The following is a 21797-nucleotide window of genomic DNA, read 5'->3' as shown; positions in this document are numbered from 1 at the left end:
ACAATTACAACTGTGCAATAAACTTTCTTCCTTTCTTCTTAAATCTGTTATCACAGAGGTGTTACCACCATTTCCAGCTGGCCCAGCCTTGACTGGTGGCACATCCATCTTTGGAACTGCCAGGGATTGGCTCTGCTGGACATGGAGGAAGCTTCCAGCAGCTTCTCAATAAAGCCACCCATGTAGCCACCTCCTACCAAAGCTTGACCATGCAGACCCAATACAAGTAGAAAAAGAGTTCTCAGGAGGAGCTGTACTCCAACAGCATATGTGTATTGGGATGGTTTAGCATCTCCTGTCTGACAAGTAGAGATACCATTGCCTATGGAAAATAATCTGTGTACTGCTGACAAAGCATTAAGACTTACATTGCCTGGTAGGACACTGCAAAAGCAATATTATGTGATTAAAAACAATCTGAGTCAACCAAAACTTCACATGACACAGAAGCAACTTTATAAGTACATCTTTAGGACAGAAGATTACAAAGTCCCATAGTCCCATATATGGTTTTATACTCAACAGCTGTCCAAAATCATAGGTTTATGAAACAGTAGTGCTGGTGCCCACACTAGCTTAAGAATGGGATTTTTTTCTGTCCTTGGCCTAATTCTTGCCTTTTTCACCAGAGTATTTCTGGGTTTTAGGCCGTTAAATTATTTAACAGGTTTAGCCCAATCTTAAAAACAATAATGCTTGTTAGGGATATCATGCTGCTATGGAGGAACAAGTGTGAGCAGACTGGCTGGGAGAAGACATGGGAAAAAGTTCTTAAGCTGACACTGCTGCCAAAGCTACCTTAATAGGAAAACACATCTGAATTTGGGAAATTAAGAAGATTCCACCTCAAATAAAGTTCCATGTTCTTGTTAACAAGCCCGAGGACAGGATTTGTCAACGACTATTTCAGCTGTGGGGAACTGTTTAAAATGCCCTGACAGATAGTTAGACAGTGTGCTGTCTGCAAGTCACCTAGAAGCAAAACTGTAATCATCTAGTTTTAAATAGAGTAACATTTGTGTGCCCTTGCTTGTTCCTTTAAGGTTAGATAAAAGCGATTTCATGAAACCCAGCAGAAAAACCTGAGTTTCCAGGACATGGTGATCCAGAGAAGAGCAGAAATGTTTACTCATGTCCCCAGGATCCCATCATGGGCCAGCCTTCCCTCAAGCTGTGCAGGTCCCTCTGCAAGTCTGCTCCTCCTGCACAGATTCCTCGGATGGCACATGCCAGAAGAGGCTCCTTCACACTCATCAGGCTATGGGAAATGCCAAAACTGCCCTTAAAATCATAACAGATGGTTTCTGTGCAAGTAAAGACTACTGATATGTGAATGTCATTGTACTGATCTGCATGTCCTGTCCTGCTGCTCAAATGCATCTAATAAAGATTTCTGTCCTTACCCTCAGATGGATGATGTGCATCCTGTGCCTGTAGGGCATATATTTTTTTTTACTTGTTTTCAGTTGTAACATTATTCTGTGGCAAAGTATAAATTAACATCAAATATTTAATAACTCGATCTTTTACAGCTGACAAATTCAGCAGTGAAAAGGATGGTAGAAAAACAGGGTTTGCAGGCCAGCAATTTCTCTGCATAATCGATGTTTGTATGGTAATAAGCACATGGTGAATGGCTTATCCTCTGCTCAAGGCAATGATTTCTTCCAAAGATACAGGCACTTAATATAAGGGCACTCCATTCTCTTTGCTTTATTGAGACCTCCACTACAGTGTGAACCACGCCCCAAATGGCTTTTCCCCAGCCTTCTGAGGAATAAGAGGAAGGAACAAACAGAGAAGCAGCGACAGAGCTCCTGCTGAAAGCAGTGATGCTGCTGGCAAAGGAACTGGCTGTACTTAGTATTTACTGTAAGGAAGACTGGGCTGTGCCCAGGAAAAAAGAAAAGGAGCAATATGCAATGGAGAGAAAAAGTAAGGTTCTAGCATTCTTGCTTTCTAAATATTTGAAATGTAAGGTGTCACAAAAAAAAAGCAAAGGATTCAATCCAAGTAAAAAGACACAGAATTACTTTAGATGTTTTTGTCAAATGTGATTAGCGTCTGTGTAATCCTATAAATTCCCAAAGCCTCAAGTATTCTTTTTTTTCTTTACATACATCTTCAAAATTCTGCTTTTTGCACCTGCTCTGAGTGCTTACTCTGCACCTACAGCAACGTGACTATGAACTCGAGGTGGCTTTCTGTCTCAGTCCTGCAGGGTGCTGGGTCCTCACAACATATATGGGATCGCTTCTTCTGGAAACCTGGGAGTTCTGGGAGTTGCTTGGACTTATCCAGTGAATGAGAGGCCTGAGTTAAATGATCTCTGCAGCTTGAAGGAATTGAAGACACTCAAGTTTCAAAGTTGTTGCATTGCTACAAAGAGCAGAGAAGGGAGGCTGCATGAATAGGAAGTATAAATACCAGACACCATAATGCAGTCCCAGAGTAAGTCTGCTGTCTGCAAAAAAATGGTAGGGGACACAAGATGGATTTATACCTTAAATGGGATTTATCATGTTATTCTAAAAGCATGCTAACTTGTCTGTCAGTCTTCCATATAAAACCTAGCTTGTGTGCTGTGAGCCCAGACTGTGAGCATGTGACAGCATTGTTCTGTATTCAACCCTTTTCATACTTGTTTGATTTTATTCTTTTCTGTGATATTCCCTTCATTCAAGCTCAAGAATTCTAAACTTATCTAATCTTCTCTGACAGGGGAATGAGACACATCTGTCCTTCATGAACCTGTACTTCCATGAAGATTTTCTAGTTCAAAAACTTTCTTCTAAAGAATGATGACAGATACATGCAATATTCAAGCAGTAGAAGGAGTTATGGATTTATACTTTGGCTGCTACTGTAATGATACTTTTTTGATTTATTCTCCAATCTGATTCTATAATTGCATTTGTATTTTGACTGACATTGAATAACAATTTCATCCAAAAAGTTTTCACAGTACTGTCTGTAGTGACTTGCTGAATGATAATAATTTCCTTTGAGCTCTCTGCTGTGTGTTGGTATAGCAGGGATTATTTCTGGCATTGTCACTAATTCGTGTTCATCAGCACTGAACAGCACCAGATCTCAGCTCACCCCAGTAGCCTGTACTGAGAGAAGTTCCTATAGCACTCTTTGGTACTACAGGAGTTCTCTAAGATCAGAAAACCTCCCTGCCCACTCCCTTTCCAGACCACTAATGAATGCTGACCAGCAAAGTCATCCTACCTCCATTGTAAAATGTCTTACCATTCCTATGTAGTCTTCTCTATTTTTTCATCAATGGTAATCCACACATGGAATTTTCTACTTATACTATGGCAGCTTATTTTCTGTGGTTTGTAACAGACCTACTCAAACTCTTTTGGAAATGCCATGCAAAACATATCAAACAGTTCGCTGTTATCAATATGTTTAAACACATTGATTTTAAAGATAATTACGGATGTGGGAGGCATGACTACTGCAAAAAAATACTCTTTTTCCCCATTGCATCATTTTCACCAACATGTGTCTTAATCCTGTTCTTTATCATAATTTGCATGAGTTTGCTCAATATTATCAAACTTACTGTTGTTTCCTGTATCTCACCACAGTTTGGGTGTCATGTTTGATAACTGACATTTCTCAGGTACATTGGATGACTTAAACTATTAGTAAGCCATGGCTACTTGGCAGTTGCATACACAGTACCCCTCAGAACTCTTGGGCAAGCACCCTTGGGTCTCATATATTAGTTCATATTATTTTCATAGGCCACTTATAGCTTGACGCTTTATGTAACAATATGAAAATTCTTAATGCTAGTTAGGAGTGTTATCAACTCTGAACAAGGAATAAGATTTTTTTTTTGTTGGAGTTGTGGCTGCTGCTAAAGCTACTCTGTAGAGTGACCACCATCAGAAATACTAAAAGACTATCAAGAAATCAGGTGATATTTCACGGCAGTATAATAATGAGTGATAGGAGAGGGTACATGCCTTGAACACCAAAGGAGAGAAAATCCTGTGCTTTTCTAAAATACATAGCTACTCCTAGCACTTAAAGTTGTGAGGGATTAACTTCTGAGGAGTTATTTTTAGCATCTAATAAGATGGTGCTTAGATTAAGAAGCTTGATATCCTGTTTGGTTATCTAGTAATTTATCAAGTTTCACACATCTTCATCCCTTTAGCCTTTCATATGACACATCTGCCAGACTCCTCAGGTTGTTCAAACCAACAGGGATTCTACCTCTTAAAAATACCATGCAGACACACACTGCATTGCCATGGTTCTGATGGTTCAGTGTTTCAACATTAATTCAGCCTAGAGCTTTATCCAAATAGCCATAAGTTGACATTGTCCTGCAGCTTTCCCTGAAAGATACATCTAAGAACCCTCCACATTTGGTTTTGCCTGAGCACGAAATCCACCATAAAAAGGAGCAGTATCACAAGTAAAAGAAACAATGCTAAAACTCAGCAGAGGAGGTCTGTGTAAGAGGGGAATGGCTACAAATGCCTCAGTTTCTCCAGAGCCTTTACAAAAACATCCACTAAATATTTATGTCCTTAATTGATGCTGTCTTAATATAAAATAATTATCGATTTTTAAAGGCTCTGTAAAATACCACTGGATATATATTATATCCAGTGATAGATAGTATGAATATATTTTTATATCATTGTGTATCATATTTCTGTAAAAGGCAGAAATGTTTACCTCTGAAAAACAAAAGGACTCCAAATCTCATTTTTTCCTTTCCCCCTCTTCATCATGATAAAGGGACTATTGGTATTTGTATACTACAAATTAATTTTAAAATAAATTGTTTGATGAGAGCCTGTAAGAGTAAAACAAATGAATCTGAAAGAGCTGCAGATGTGGGGGCAGGTTATTAGACTGACTCATGGAAGCAGTCTGCTCTGACAGCCATGTAATGTCCTCTGTGTTTCATTTTTCTCCACTCACATCTGTGACTCTTTCTTGGCTAAATGTTTTTGCTCAGTGTAAAATCTTTTTTACAAGTTCTCTGTGTCTTACATGAGGGGTTGTGGCATTTCCAAAAAACCCTCAGTGTTGGCCAAACCCTGCTCTGGGAAAATTGAGTATGCTTGATGCTTCAAGAAGAATCATAAGACTAAAAAGTACTGAAGAGTTTACCAGAAAGGGGACATTGGTTACACACTTCTGGGGATCAACCAGGGTGTAGGGCAAATGTATGGAACTTCCTTCAGGAATTTAAGTCTAGCAGTTGTATTTATTTTCCCTATTATGTTCTGAATTGTTTCATATAATGCATAGGAATTTTACTTGATTTATAGTAGAATGACATTATGCAAATAATTCAAATATTGCTGGTCTCCAGTGTCTCACTTGAAGACAAGTGTTGTTCCAGGAGCTGCTCTAGGTCTGCAGCCTTGTTAGATGCAGGCCCACAGCCAGGTTATATGACAGAATCACGAGATTCTGCAGCTAAAGAGGAGGAAAAGAAAAAAATCTCCTGTAAATTACCTTTCTCACCTCTCAGTTCTTGTGAAATGGAAGCAGCAGTGGCTGTTGTTTCCATATCAGATGCTTCCAGCCAGGAGCAGGGGCAGCTCTCAGCAGTATCACTGTTCAAGGTCACAGGAGGAACAGAGTCTGCATATAGATACTCCAGAGCTCAGTCTTCCTTCTGGCTACTGACTTAAAGCAGCCCTATTATGCTGGCACTGTGGTTTGTCAGAAGAGAAAGAAGAGTGAGGAGGCAGAAAGGTCTTTGCTCATCCTAGCAGAGCAAGAAAATGTGAGTTTCAGTGCAGGTTTTGATGGGTTACATGACTGCAAAGAAATAGATATGTAAATTGTTCTGTCACCATGCAACAGTAAACAGTGGTGTTGGGTTGCAAGTTCAGCATGCATTGTCTAATGGGGACAACAGCCATTTACTCTCTACAAGCCTTTTCTCTTTTTATTATACAAAGGAAAATAGCAGAGTTAAAACATTTAAAATGTAAATTATAAAATAATCTATTTTAACTGTATTTTAAACAGTAAAGACAGAAAGCTGTTGAGTGATAATCTCTTGTAGGCTGAAATGATCTTTAGCCACTCTATGTCCAGGGAAACTTTCTTAAGTCTGGATGTACTGTGGAAATTGTTCCTATTTCAAAATCAGGTCTACTTCCAATAGGATGAAACAAAAATACAAAAAATTAGAAAGGAGAAGGGAGGAAGAGAATGGGGAAGGGGAGGAGAGGAGAAGGGAGAGAAGGAAAGAAAGAACTGCACAGCAAAATCTGCATCTCTGCCATTGTCTGGATTAGCTCATTGCTGCAGAAAAGTCTGGTCACAGGATCATTTTATCAGCAGCCTCAGAACCTGACACATTACCTGACATGCCCAAGTCAGGCTAGCCCAGGGTTTTATTAGCATCACTGATCATGCATAGCTCATGGCAATGTTGAAAATGTTGCAGCTTTGACTAGCTACAAGATAGACAAGAAAAGAAGAAATCATATCAGAAGGGAGAAAGTGGTAACATAAGTCCCAATTTTATATTCAGCATAACTTTATGGAGGCAAGACAGGTGGTTATGGGCTCAGGTCACATTTCTCTGACTTGAGCTTGCCAAGAGGTGCCTTATTGGATAAAGTCATATAATGTCAGAGCTTTTGACTTTGTCCCAGGGTCATGAGGGTTGTGAGGATCTGTAACAGTGAAATTTGCCTTTTGAGGCCAGGAGATATTCTTTAAATTTCCCTTTTCCTTTTCCCCTTTACCTTCATTCAGCTTTTCAGATGTTGCCCAATTTGCTGTACCAAAGAGAGGATACAATTCACCAACCAGACTGCTCTTTCCAGACCTGACTACATGAGCTGTAAGATTCTAACAGGATGTGCAGAGCTCTTGTGCTCTGGAGATCCAACCAGTATTACCCCATGCAATAAAACAGTAATTCAACAGAACAGTCAAATACAGAGTGCTGTGATGTCAAGTGAAGCAGATTTGTTAAGCTAATGCAAGAAACTACCACTGTTAGCACCTTTTCAGTTCATGCTGAGTGACTGACCTAAATTAAAGGATTCAGAGATTTCTACTCATATCGTTAAAGCCCATCTGGCAACTGCTTCTGAGCACCAGGGAAATTACATCTGTCTTCAGACCTGGTTTAATCACAAAATATTAAAGGATGTTCAAGATATAACCATCAGTGAAATAACTGTTTCTATCAGGGATCTCAGACTGCCTTCCTGGGAGTCAGTCTTGGCTGCATACCTGGGTGTGTTCTGCTGCCACAGGAGACTTCTGCTCATCTATCCCTACTCCTTACCTTAAGTCTTTTTTATTTCTGCAACCAAACACTACGACCAAATGAAAAAATTGCCAAGTTTCATCCTTACATTGCACAAACACAGGACCTAATCAAGAAGTTAATACTCTAGAGAGATGGAGAGTAACACCCACACAACCCTACAAGCTCTGTGTGTTTAAACACATACAACCCTAACTGCTAAGGTATCTCTTTTAGACAAGAAGAGAGGAAAAAGATGACCAAGCTGATCTGCTTCATATTGTGTAACCTATTAAAATCAGTCCATAAAAATCTGTCAGGATGTATAATTCAGAGTCCACCTTTCCACATCAGAACTAACAAATAACCTCCATTTGCATGCATGACATCATTTTAAAGAAGAAAGAAGGTGAAGAAGAAGAAAAGGGTCTTATTTATCCTTGTCACCCCTTCTGTCAATAATGGGTTTTGTCAATGCTGTCATTGAAGATGAACAAGGACTAAGATACAAGTTACTCTGGCTGGGTCCAGAAGACATTCTGTGCCTAGGGGAGGCCAGGGTAGGTAGGATGGCTGTTGGGTGCTGAAAGGTGAAAGCACTGCCAGAATGAATGCAGCCTCATCCCTGCTGTATTATGTCTGTGCTGGAAGGGTGAATTCCCCTACTGCCTCAACTCCTACCTCTGCAAGCAGGTTTTAGCATGATAACCATGGAGTGGAAGAAGCAAAATGAAGACCTGCAGCCTTTTACTGTGTTATATAAATGATCCTTCTCAGCTCTTACCTCAAGAACACATCTTTGCAAAATTGGCTGCTTTGCATAAATGCAATCACTACCATGAACCATCATCAAAGAAAGGAGCATGAACATATCACAGCATTTTTACTTCCAGCCAGTTGAAGTGAGTTAGTAAGGTCAACAGGAAGCAGCAAATGAGGTTTTAATGAGTGATACATCTCCTGCTTCTGAAAGGAAAATTTTGCCTGAGAGAAGTAAAAACAACATCACCACAGAGGGAAGAAAACTACAGCTCTCAGCTCTCTTGAGTAAAATCTTTGTTGTACAAGAAATGAGCAACAGCACTGGTATGCAGACAGTTTGGGAGTGGAAAAAAGATTACAAAACTTATGCTCCAAACTCATCTGAAAAAACATATAACATTCAGAGGGACAAACTGAAGTCAACCTGAGTCTAAGAGAGCTCAAATGATACAAGACTTTGGAAAATAACCCTTGTCTCACTTGATTAGTTTGACAGTACAAAGTCTGAAATGAATTGCTTAGTTAAGAGAAGAAACAAAGACCTGAAAGAGGGGAACAGATTTAATGGAGAACTAAATCCATGGACTAGATTTGTGAAGGATTAATTTCTTTGTTTAACACAGAAAAATCTCTGTAGAATCAAATCTCAGCTTAGAAAACAGGGTAGCTTAGAAAATAGGGTAACATATAAAATGGGGTGTTTCCAATCCCTAAGCTTAAAGAAAATAGTAAAAAGAAGATATTTTTGTAGTTCACTTATAAAAAGTTAGGTTTTTTTAATTTATAAAAGAAACTCGAAGTCTTTGAAGCAAGAACATCAGAGACAAGAGTTTCAACGAAGTCAAGCACAACCAAAAGTGTAATGATAAATAAGGAACATTGCAGAATTAAGAAGAAATAGCCTTATCAAATGACAGCTGTTAGGCCTAAATGTCCCAGTTGGTCCATGTGCTGTGGGGATGTGAAGCTGGCAGCAACCTGAATACTTCCCAACCCTTCCCTTGTTGGGAAGTTTTCTGATGCTTGTCTTCATCAACCCATGAAGACTGGATTAGCCAATGCAAAGCAGTCGCAGAGCCACTTGTGGAGTAAGACCTTGTTTTCCTAAATATCATATTTCCTAGTCTTTAACAAGATATCATCAAAGGAAAATGTTTTAATTGGTTTCAGGCTGTTTCTAACTCTAATTTATTTTCCTTAGAGAAAAAAATAATGAAAGAAAAAAAAGTAAGTCCCACTTCTGTATAAATTTTAAGTATTGTAAATTCCATTTTCGAACAAAAAGCCAGTAGATAAATAATCTCTTTTGAGTTGTAACAATTATGTTGTAACATAATTTTTAATGTTTTTTTACTTATTGCTCAATTTAGAACAAAAGAAGAATAGATATATCTAAAATACACTTAAGGATATCTCCATCAAATTATGACAGCAAGTATATTTCACATTGTATGTTTTAGTTCAAGTTCAAACTGAATTCCAGATTTGGATCCTTTCCTGAGGTTCAGTATGACAAAGATTTCCCTTGCAGCACGGGGTATGCCTTCTAAGATCATCTGAACATATTATGTCCTGCTATTTCAGTCTGGAGGCTTTGCTCTCACTTTGTCTGTAGTGTGTAGTGCACACTCTAGTCTGAGGAGAATTGAAATGTTTTATTTTAATTTAAGATGATGAAGCTCATATAGAGTATCTGCATGAAATTTAATTGCCTCTAAAATGCAGGTCACTTTAGATGATCTAATGGTCCCTTCTGGCCTTAAACTGTACAATATCTGTCAAACAAACCACTAAGAGGTTGTAGTGTGTAATAATCACAGATAACTACAGCTTTTTTAAATGTCCTCTAATTTAAAGAATACCCTTTATAATCTGTGAACAAGCTCTAACTAGCTATTTTAATGATGCTCCTAAATGTGGTAAGTGGTTTGTATAACATAGAATTTAACAGTTACTGGTATAGTAGGGATCAGATCTATACAACAAAACTCTCTTGTCCCCCAAAGCTGAGGCTGCACCTCAGAGCAGCATAATGTTTCCCAGTGCTTAAAAACTCAGATGTTCTCCCAGGTATTATCTGGGTGAGCAGAGCTGTCCAATGCCAAAATTGCACCAAGAACTGTATTAAGAAAACTACTTGTAGGAGTGATTGCACATGCCTTTGTCCTTTGCTCTGTTTAGTTTTAAATACATATTTTTTGAAACTCAGATATAATTTGCATTTATGTGCTGGTAGCTTGTCAGTTGCCTGGAGGAACAGGGAGGAAGAAGGAAGAATGGCTCAGAAACAAAGTACTACTCAGCCAACTCTAGGAAGCTGTTGAGACAATGACATATCTGTTGGCTTCTGTATCACTAATTAATATTTTTTTCTTTTACAACCTTATATTCAAAATCAGGGAGCACAGCTTCATTTTGAGGCAGTTTTGTTCCACCCAGGTGTGGTTGATACCCAGCATTTCCCTGAGGACTTTGGCAAAGCCAAATCTAACCAGGTCTGCCAGCAGGGTAAGGTGAGTATAGGAGCAAGATGGTCATGGCTTTTAACTGTAGTATCTAACATCTGTTTCTACAGAACATTTTGCTTCAGCTGGTAAATTAGCATATCTTAAGAAGTATTTTCGATCAGTGTGTGGCTTTGGTCACCAGGGAAGAAATGCAAATACCTGAACACAGCTGATCTACAAGTTCCCATGCATGCTGAGGGGTGTGCAGCTGTGGATCAGGGCTTTTCTTTGACAAGCCAGTGCTTGCTTTGGGTAATGCTTGTAACTCTTGTCTTGGAATGAGGCACTCTGCCTGGTTCAGTGTCTGCCTTCTCTGTGCCTTCTGGTACCATACACAGCTCAACCATTTGTGACACAGTTTGCTCAGGCAGAAATGTTTGGCTAATGAGATATTTTCCTTACTGAGGAAAGCAAATTAAGCAAGGTATAGACCCAGGAATTTTGACTCTCAACTGCTGGTATTTTTAGATCATTAAAACAGTCCCTAATACCTACTGTAGTGCAATTACCAGAATATATTCGTAATGGCTTACTGGATCTATTTTTTCTGTCCACAGTATATCTGAAAAAACATCAAATATATGTAATAATTTAGGTTATAATTAGTTGCATTTCATTCTAACCATCAAAACTAAATATTTAACTCCTTTAAATTGTCTAAAAGTCTATGACCAGCCTAAATGGTAATTCTACACAAGAGGTTTTCAAACAGCTAAAATCAGGTGACATGGATTATCTTCTCCCTCCCCTGGATTATCTATCTGAGTCATTTCTAACCTTTGTAAGATGCCATATAGGACTATTTACATGTGATGGGCTGCCCTAAATCCCAAAGTAGTTCGCCATCCTTATAAGCAGCATGGAATTGGAAAATTGTTCAGTGTAATTTTCACCTTCCAATGTTTTTTGGGGGTTGCATCAAAAATTAAATTTAATTTCACTACACAAATGGTCTTTCTTATTTCAGAATAGCTGGTTTCTTTCATAACCATGGGACAAATATGACCAAAATCAGGTTTACCAGGCATGCAACAGATGTTGCACACTGTTTTCTGTCTCATTGTCTAAGTGGAGGGACCGTTGTGGACAAACCTGCCTGCAAAGCTTATAGCCAGACCTTGGCTGGTGCCTTCCTGATGAAAGAATTGTGTGAAGGAAGCTGTGCCATGTCTGCAGCATCAAGTGGACCCCTCTGAAGCCCTGTGACAAAACATATCTTGTGCACATCAAGCACACTGGGCTGCAGATTCAACAGATATTTCTGCATACAAAGTCCTTTGGAATTGCAGGTTTCACTGCCCAGCTCCTCAGAACATGCCAGAGAGGTTGGCAACTTTTGTGCCAGTTCATGTGTGCTGAGGCCAATATTGCAGTTAATCTAAAAATGAAAATTTTTCACTTTCTTCATAATAGCTTTTCTCTCAACTATCAGCATAAGTATTTCTGGTCATTTCTTTGTTGTGCTCAGGTTATTTGTATTCTTGTTCCAGAATCTTATAAAGGCTTGCAAATAGCCACAGGGCAAGTTCCATTATAAATTTTAATTCAAATATTTGTTTGTGTAGAAATCTGAGGTACCAAATAATAGAAGCAAATAGTCATTTCATATATGAATATTCTGAAATATATATAGCACTGACTCATTAAATGGAGAAAATGCTCAATTTATATGCTCCTTAGTATTCAAAACAAGATTTACAACCTATTACCATTAGAAGGTATATTTTCAAATTTTACCCAAAAAAAAGCATTTGTATTATTAATTTGCATGATTAATTATTTCCATGAAGAAAAGTCCTTGGAAAAGATAAATTCCTTGCCAATTGAAATGACTGTGTTGTAGTTGATTCACTAACTCTTTCCGTAGATTAACTAAATTAATCATTCTCCCTATAGCAATACTTCATATTTATTGTATCAAAAACTTTAATCCAGTTTGCATTATATATAAACCTGTGGCCACTGTCCTGTGGGAAAATAAGCTATTCCTACCACTAGGGCTGCATATCTTTAAAAAGAATAAATTTGAGAAATACTTCTGTTGGTTAATCTAACTACTGTATTTCAGTTTTAAACTTTTCTGTTAAAAGTCAGGGTTTAAACTAACTGAAACGAAAGGAAAATTTTAAACAACCAAGAATATCCAGCTCTATGATGAATTTTAATATTTAAAAACCATATTAATTTCCGAGGAATTGAGAATTAATTGTTTTTCAAAGGTATGATGATAATATGGAGCTAGGTAGCACAAAAATAAACAACCTTTTTCTTCATTTCTAAAAATTTATCTTGTCAGCTTAATTGCTTTTTTTATGTTGGAAATGGTTTATTGTAGAAATCCCTCAGACAAGAACAGAAATTGGCAACTGCTGAATGTAAGTTAAACACATGCTATGAAATTTGTGTTCCTGCAATTCCTTGTGTCTATACATTTGGAACAAGTTTGTGATGCTCTATTAGTTCAGTGCTGGGAAGTCTGAAGTGGTTTTGAAATTTAATAAACATAGAAATAGGTTTTAAAGTCATAAAGAAAAAAGTTGCAAACATTTTCTCATAGCAAGATTGGAACTTCTTTTAAATTCCTGATGTGATTTTACATTAGTGTCTCTTGAGAAAGCAACCTTTCAAAATCAGCCTTGAAAACATTGTTATGGTTGTCATATCTCAGGGTAAATAACAGGTTTGTTGGTTGTATCATCTTGGAGAGCAGGTTTTACTTGTTTGTTCAGCTAGAACTCCCAGTCCTTACATTATTTAGAGAATTCTTCCAAATGAAGACAACTCCTGTAATGATCTTATGTTTGCAAGGAAGTGGATAGACCATGAGAAATGGGAGCCAAAGCTTCCAAACAAGGTAGCAGTGAAATAATCATAAATGAAAGCCAAGAAAATCCCAAATAATGAAAGTTCTTTTTTTTCCTTTTTAATCTCATGTAGGTGAAAGTACTGTTATTTTTTTAAATCTCAAATTAGAAGTACATAAATATATATGTAAGTTATGGGAGATAAATATTACTTCTTTAAGAAATGCCTTAAATACTAAAGGAAGAAATAGATATTTTCTGGAGAAGTAAATGGTTCATAAATACTTTATCGTGTACTAAAGCCAAACAGTATAGGAAAATAACATGGAAGGGTGTTTCTTAATTTTGAGTCAGAAGAGAACAAAATTCCTCCTGTAGGAAAAATATGGAATTCTCTTATCCCACTGGAGTATCAGGAAATGAGACACCAGAGATGTTCTGTCCCACAGCACTCAGTGTTTTATAACAACAATTTGGGAAACTCAGGTTTCTCACTCCCAGAGTCTCCATTTGTTCCAATACCTTCCCAGGACATGCAAGTTCTTTACAAACAAAAATATTTCCCAAATGTTACATAACTGTACAAAAACAAAACAAAAACAAACAAACAAACAAACAAACAAAAATACTTCCTTAAAAGATTAAAAAATTTAAAAACCGATTTTTTAAAAAAAAATGTGTTTAGCTCTACCCTACGTCTCAACTAATGATCTTTTTTTGCTGGTGGGAAATGATGAGTAATATCAAAAAATATCAGAAATCTAAGTAAAGGCAATAAATTTGTCCATGGTCTGAAGGTTAAGATTTATCATCTGTTTACCCTCTGTTTCAGGGAAGCCAGACACTTGCAAAATCTCAGATCATAAGATGAACTGAAATGATTTGTATCTCCTACACAAGTGGTTGGTAGATTACAACAAACTTTTCTTCTACCATAAAGAAACTTCTCCTTGGACCTCAGCCACTGCCTTTGAGCAGTTACCTCATAAGCCATAAAATCTAACCAAGTGAAAAGGTGGCCACACATTTCAAACTAAGTGTCTCATGTGAAAAATGGACCTCTGAGCAAGTAACTGATGGGTGATAATGGTGCTGTGACTCAACATTAACCATGCTGCAAAAATCTGTGTGAATTCTGCTCTCAAAGGGCAGAAACCTTCTTTTAGAAAATCAGATTTTCAGAGCAGGCAGACAATATTTTAAGTCATGTAATCTGCCCTCTACTGACATTCCATTCAAACCAATATGTGGCCTTTCACGTAAAGTCACCGTTCCATATGTATTTTAGATTTTAACAACTGTGTGATTTGCTTTGACAAGATGACAGATGGCTTTGCCATTAGGCAAGGTAGGACACTGACCTTCTCAAAAACACACAAAAACAAGCTCAGAAGAGAATATATTAACCAGTCTCTAACCCACAAGCAATTCAAATGTACTTACAGAATAATTCTTTGCTGAAACTTTTGGAAGAGCAGCTGCCACAGGGCATCATATTTTGTATGTTCACAGAAAGATGTAGTGCTTTGGAGGAGAGACCATCAGAGCTCACTAGAGAGAAGGCAGCCTCTCAGTTAAATATCACAATTGTTGCTACATTATTTATTGCAAAACATCCTATTGAAAGTATTTTTCTACTGTTGCAGGTAGTTCAATGGTTATTTTCAAGATATGTATTATCTCAAGCCAGCATGTTACACTAACGATTGTCCTGCAAGTCCCAGAGCCCACAGTGGGCCAGCAATTTTCCTGCTCTATGCTGAGGCCTTTTTGTCTCTAACTTCATTCAAAGTAAAAACCATGGATATCACGATTTGGTTTCATAAGGGAATACTCTATGGAAAATATTGAAATTGAAAATGTGTGGTTGAAAATTGGTAATTGAAAATTAAGAAAGAAGCAGCTTCCCTCAGAACTTCCCAGAAATAAAGTGCAGGCAGTAAGAAGCAAAAAACTCCACAGGTTCTTCCCCTAGAAGTTTGCAAGTGGAAAGGAGATCCCTAAGAAAATCTAAAAAGGGACAAGATAAAGAGAAGCAGAAGAAAGAGGGACATTATAATAAAATCAAACATATGCTCAGCACAAGTGAAGTCTGCATAGTGCTGTCTAGTCTGTGAAGATTTCTTCACTTTCTAGTTAACAACTGGTGTTGTGAAGGACACGTCAATAATCAATGCTGACAGCTGCCTTGCACTAAAGGAGCTGAACACAATTCACCTGGCTTGATAAACTTATCAGTGAGTTGCACCAAATTTCAGCATTGCCTTTTTTGATTTATCATTTATTATTACCATTAAATACCATTTCAGCACTGCTACAGTCAGTGGCTTGGTCAGCCACCTGAACCTATCATTCCAATGATAAAGCATCTGCTAAACACAGAAGAAAGGGTTTGCTTTTGTTCTATTCTAATTTCAAGCACACAACCAAAACCTTGATAACAAAACTCATATAGGAACCTACTTGCCCACCATGGAAAATTTCCACCGGATTTTAATAAAAATATGTGTTACAGTTGAGATTTTTATGTTTCATATTTTAAAGTACAGAGTGATGGGTATTTCTCTTTTCCTTTTAAAGGATGCATTCAATTTATTACCATGAAACAGAGGTGGTTGAATATATTTGAGTAATTTTAGAAGCACAGTACAACTTTTTGTTGCTAAAATTTTGTTGCTAAAAGTGTTCTGGTAAACATGGAGAAATGTGGGTGGTGATGTTAGGAAGAAAACAGTAAGATTCAAATAGCACCAATCTTGAAGATGGGGTTTATAAAAATATATGTTTCATTTGAGTGAGTGTGAATTAGACTTCCAAATAATAGCATTCTCTAGGGTAATTGCATTACTATAATGTACTTTGCAGTTTCAAAAATAACAGGCAACGATCACTCAGAAGGCAATTATTTTATTGAGATAAGTCAAATATTAACAGAGAAAGTAAAAAAAAAGAAAGTCTCACTTTCATATAAAATGTTTCAAGATCACTTTCAGCCATCTTAACTTTCTACTTTTAGCAAAACTTTCACATTTAAGGCCTGCTAGGGAGAAATAATACTACCTGAAAGGAGAGTGTATTGAGAAAGGAGTGAGTCCTTTCTCCCAAGTAACAAGAAATAGGATAAGATGAAACGTCATCAAATTGCACCAAGGGAGGATTGCATTGGATACTAGGAAAATTTTTTTCATGAAAAATGTCATCAAGCACTGGAACAGGGTACCCAAGGAAGTGGTGGAGTCACTGCCCTTGGAGGTATTTAAAAGACATGTAGATGTGGCACTTAAGAACATGGTTTTGTGGTGGACTTGGCAGTTCTGGGTTGAGAGTTGGACTTGATCTTAGAAGTCTTTTCCAACCTAAATATTTCCATGATTCATGGCATAAAGTATGTACAGGACTGCAGAGCTCCCTGTGTTGTGCTATCAGCCTTGCAAACAATACTCACACTCAGAAAATTCTCAAATATCTGAGCATTTTCCTGAGTGAATTAAAACTGACAAACGTGTTTCCATCTCCTAAGTGCAGAAATGCAAAGTATTTCTTGGAACCTCTCATCCTCATTCTCTATAGCACCCTAAATATCCACATGCATATTTCAAAGCAATATGAACATTTAACAAAATGACTGTTTTTTTAAAAAAACTGAGCAGCAGGTTTTGTTCTAGTCCCCTCTATATAACCATGAGACTTAAACGTTTTAAATAATTTCTGTGCTTCTGAAGATGAAGTTCAGAAATTACAGGATAATGAAGTCTGACCTTCTGTATCTCAAAAGGCAGTACATTTCACCCAGATACCTGCAAAACAAATACAAGAACATTTAGGCACTTAAACCCTATACTCTGATTTCTTTGAGCCTTTGCAGACATACAGATAATATCCTCAATATGTCTGACCAGTACCCTCATCTACCCACAAAAATATCCCAACGGCTTGCTGTGAAACTAAAAATATCTCCTCAAGAGTTTATTTTGGTCTCTTGATCATTTATAGAAACTTGAGTCATTTGAGATGTCTAATGTCAAAAACAAAAGTCTCTGAAACATTCCCCCCTCTGTTAAAATATGCGGAGAAGCCTCTGACTTCTGCGTGTTAAAGAGCAGTGGAATTGTGTTGGGTTCAGACACTTTAAGAAAGTTGATTATCATGTTGCTTCATTTTGTATCGTGGTCATTTTTCATTGAACTAAAGTTTCCAATAAAATATGTTGGCATAGATTTTCCCATGCCACTTGTTTTCCTGTGAAGTTCTATAAATTTTAGGTTTACTTATTTCACTTTCAGGTTGCTCCAGAAATATTGTATTGCTGATAGTTTTATTTGGCAATAATTGAAGGATGATTACATATTTGTACTGGGAAGCCAACAAATATATTGCATGGCAATGCAGTTACAAATATTTTCTGTCAGAAAACCGAACTTTGAAATATACTTTCCATGACAATATTAAGTGGAGCAACTTAAGTTTTAGAGCATTTGTATCAGTCTATTTTGCAAAAAATACAAGGCAACTCTACTTTGACAATCTCTTGAGTCCATGTTAGTTCTGTTTTGCACTGTGAAAGGAGTGTAATGTAATATTTTTTTAAATTAAAATATAGCCTTGACAGCACAGTTTTGCTTGAGGATGTGAGTTTGACAGCAAATCCCCTGGCTGTGAGAAGCTTTACTTGTAGTAAGTCACCTCCTGACAACCCCTAAATCACAAGTTGAAATGAACATGAATAAATTATATTGAATGCCTCTGTCCTAAAGTTGGGTGTATTTTGCCTTTTATTCCTTCAGTTTCCCTTCCTTCTTTTGGTTCCTTTCTCTTCTGTCATCTTCCCCTTTTCTTAAGTCTTTTACTTTGTTTCTTTGCAGAAAAACCTGCAGTTCTTAGAATGGAGAGGTAGGGGAATTTTTTTCCTTTTTATGATTTAAATATTTCTTTGTCTCCAAAAAGATTTAAGACATTACTAAGAACTTTGACTAATTAGGTTCTAACTTATTTTAATTCATCTCTGGTCACTCCCATCTGTCTTTTCTCTCTCCTTTTTAGTCACACTCTTTTTAAAGCTTCTGTCACAATCATGTCTGTTAACTATTCCTTTTCCTGAATAAGTGTTTACTGTTGCTATTACTAGCTATCTCTTCTTCTTTTTTGTGTATTTTAATTTACTCTCCATTTTCAGGCTTTTTTTTTCCCCTCAGAAGTTGTGTTCTCTGCTTTAGCTGTACTGGCAAGATGTCAGTCGTGGCCTTGAGGGTTTGGCTCTGAAATCCTCTGGGGTGGAATTCTTCCTGGCTGAACGATGGGTTAGGAAGTCTCAAAACCCTGCTCACTTGAACCCACTCAGAAGAATCAGTGAGAATGATGAAGTCACTGTCAAGGGATTCTCACTTGGGCATTGGCAGACGGAAAAGTACACATCATCCCAGTGTCTCCTTCCTTCTCTACACCCCCTCTGGTCTCCAAAACTGCTAGCCAATTTTCTGTAGTGCAGGCTGAGAATTATTTACTGCTCCATATCTTAACTCCCGAAGAATACTGCAATTATTGAAGAATTTTTCAATCTTAGCAAATTTAGCATTTTGAATGTGTATGGTTCTGTTGTATTTTCTCACCCTTAGCTTTTAGTTAAGAGAGAGCAGTAGCCTAATTCAGCTGACTGGTAGGCTGAACCAGTAGGAAAGATTAAAATTGCAAGATTGCAATTGCAAGATTTTTTCTCAGTATTCTTAAGCTTGTTTTAAGCAGTTCTGTTTAGGATTTTTTCAGATATGGCAATTCGACTTCATTTAAATGAATCAACAATTAAAAATTGATTGTCATTTTTAAGCATGCTAATACAATTCCATTTAGCTGAGAAGTATCTCTTGATTCAAAAGATATTCCAACATTAATCTAAAGCAACAGAAATTAAATTATTGAAACAGAATTCTTATTGAAATTATTTGGAATAAAAAACTAAATTATTTTCACAAAAGTGTTCAGACTTTATTTTTATTGTTGTTTGTTGCAGGAAAATCTTTAAATCTCAAATATGTCTACAGTGGCAGATGCAACCTTGCTCTTTTGATGAGTTTTTTATACATGGTACTTCAGAGCAAATTTTGTTATTGTAACTATACAGCTGCATTTGTATCCATTTGATTCCACACCATAACAATACTTAGTAATTTGCTTTCCATGCTTGTCATCCTCATAATCATTTACCTTACCTTTATCCTGGTTTATTGCACAAAAGTAATTTAATACCTCAATAATGAAATAAATTATACACTACAACTCCAGTTTTAAATGCCTATTTCATTAACACTTTATAATTTTATTTTCTGCTTAAGATCTTTCATATAACTTCCTATGCCTCCAGTAAATCATTTTACAACTTTATTCAGTATTTGACAATTATATTAAATTTATTCTGTGGCTCATATGTGGAATCATATTAAATATACCTCAGAGAGGTGTTTCAGATTTCATTTATTGAACTATTAAAAGCCCATAGATGAACATATATGAAAAATTTACCTTCTGAAATAGATTTATTAATATTTTGTGTCCATAACTATAACAATCTGCCCCAAATTGAAAGGGCACGGATGAATAGGTAGCATTAGCATTCCTATTCCTGGTATGCAACTTTTACTACTAACTACTTAAAACAAAGAAGGATTCTCACAATGACAGAATACCTCGTTTATTTAACCACATACTGTTTTTCAAGATTTTTCTAGTTGCATTTATATTCTGTATGGGGATTATTGGTCTATTTCCTTTTCCTTTTTTTTTTTTCCTTAGGTAACAGCCAAAATCTCTGAAGCCGTTCAGATTCCTGCCTGAAAAGCTTAGCCTCTCCTTCCTGAACTGTGCTGCTTACCTGCCTTGGGTTTGCTGTCTCCAGACGCAATAATGCACTAAAGGCCAGAAGCATGCACGGGCACCCACAAGTGATGTAGGCATCTGAACTCCAGCACAGCCACCCATGGAAATGCTGGAGATGGCTTTGGTACCCACAACAGCTGGACACTGTGGCTGGCTGAGGTGGTGCAGCTGCCTCGGAAATGTCACATCAGAGCAGCTGGGCTCACTGCCTCATCCATGGAGCAAAGAGGGATTATGGCTTGTGCAGATGAGTAAGACTGCTCAGATGGAAGCATGTAAGCTTGGGGTCAGACACCTTCCCAAAAACCTCTTTCTGCTCCCACTGGGTTCTAGGCTGTCCCCTGGACTCCGTCTCACAAATCCTAGTAACCCTGCTTGTGGCCAGGCTTCTGAAGAAGCAGAGTCTCTTAATCCTGGAAGGTGTTTCCTAGCAGAGGGTGGTGTGGAAGCACCGACCTTTCAAGATGTTCAGCTGGAGGAAGGTCTGTTTCTGGAGATACTGTGTCACCAAATCCTCTTACCTCTTCCAACAGAGCTCAGTTTTCTACCCCAGTGTGGCACCTCTCCATAGACATTAACATGGCTGCTAGGATCTGGACAAACCTACAGGACAGAGAGAAGCAATCACATGATCACAGAACCATAGAATGGTTTGTATTGAAAAGGGCCTTTAAAGATCCTCTAGTCTAACCCCCCCCCCCCCCCCCCCCCCACCATGGCAAGGAACCTTCCACTAAATAAAGTTGCTCAGAGCCCCATTCAACCTGGCACTGAACACTTCCAGGGATGGAGCAGTCACAAATTCTCTGGGCATCCTGTTACAGTGTCTGACCATCTTCATCGTGAAACAAAGTTCTTCCTTCTATTCAATTAAACTTCTTGGGTTTAAAACTGTTGTCCCTTGTTCTATCACTGAAGGATTTGGTAAAAAGTCTGTCTTTCTTATAAACACTTTTCTGTAGTGAAAGGTCACAAGTAATTTTAAATGCTTCTGAGATTACCAGAACAGGAAAAAATTGCTCTCACATATTTAAGCACCAAGACAAGATCTATCTGCCCAAAGTAGATCTTTTCCACACAGACATCTCCATATAGACATTGCTATCCATTCATAGCCAATGAAGAAAAATTGGACTTTCTGAAAAACACATTATCACCAAAACACAGAATCATCAAAGCCGGAAGATACATTCCAAATCATCCAGTCCAGCCATGGACCTGGCACTGCTGTAATCAACTCTCAACCATATCCTCAGGTGCCACATCCAGACACCTCTTGAACACCTCCAGAGACAGGAATCAAACACTTCCCCGGGTAACTTATTCCAATGCCTAACCACTCTCATTGAATAAAAACTTCTAACCTCTGATCTGAGTCTCCCCTGGCACAACTTAAGCCTTTTGTCCTTTGAACTTGAGACATGGCACAAGAGACTGATCTTCACCACACCCTCTTTCAGGTAGTTGTAAAGAGCAACAAGAGTCACCCTGAGCCTCCTTTTCTCCAGGCTAAACACCCCCAGGTGCCTCAGCTGCTTCTCACACAACTTGTGCTCCAGACCCTTCACCAGCTCCATTGCCCTTCTCTGGACT

General features: G+C 37.7%; 1 long non-coding RNA gene across 1 annotated transcript; it reads left to right on the top strand.

Annotated features, from left to right (window-relative positions):
* Positions 1-10095: 10095 nt before the first annotated feature.
* Positions 10096-20905, top strand: LOC148224456 (uncharacterized). The gene is made up of 3 exons (XR_015802652.1): positions 10096-10539; positions 18200-18227; positions 20121-20905. It is a non-coding gene; the product is annotated as an uncharacterized LOC148224456 (long non-coding RNA).
* The last annotated feature ends 892 nt before the right edge of the window (positions 20906-21797 follow it).

The sequence above is a fragment of the Sturnus vulgaris genome, chromosome 3, assembly GCF_052056855.1.
Source record: "Sturnus vulgaris isolate bStuVul1 chromosome 3, bStuVul1.hap1, whole genome shotgun sequence".
NCBI classification, from domain to species: domain Eukaryota; kingdom Metazoa; phylum Chordata; class Aves; order Passeriformes; family Sturnidae; genus Sturnus; species Sturnus vulgaris.
This window is presented reverse-complemented; position numbering and strand designations above follow the sequence as displayed.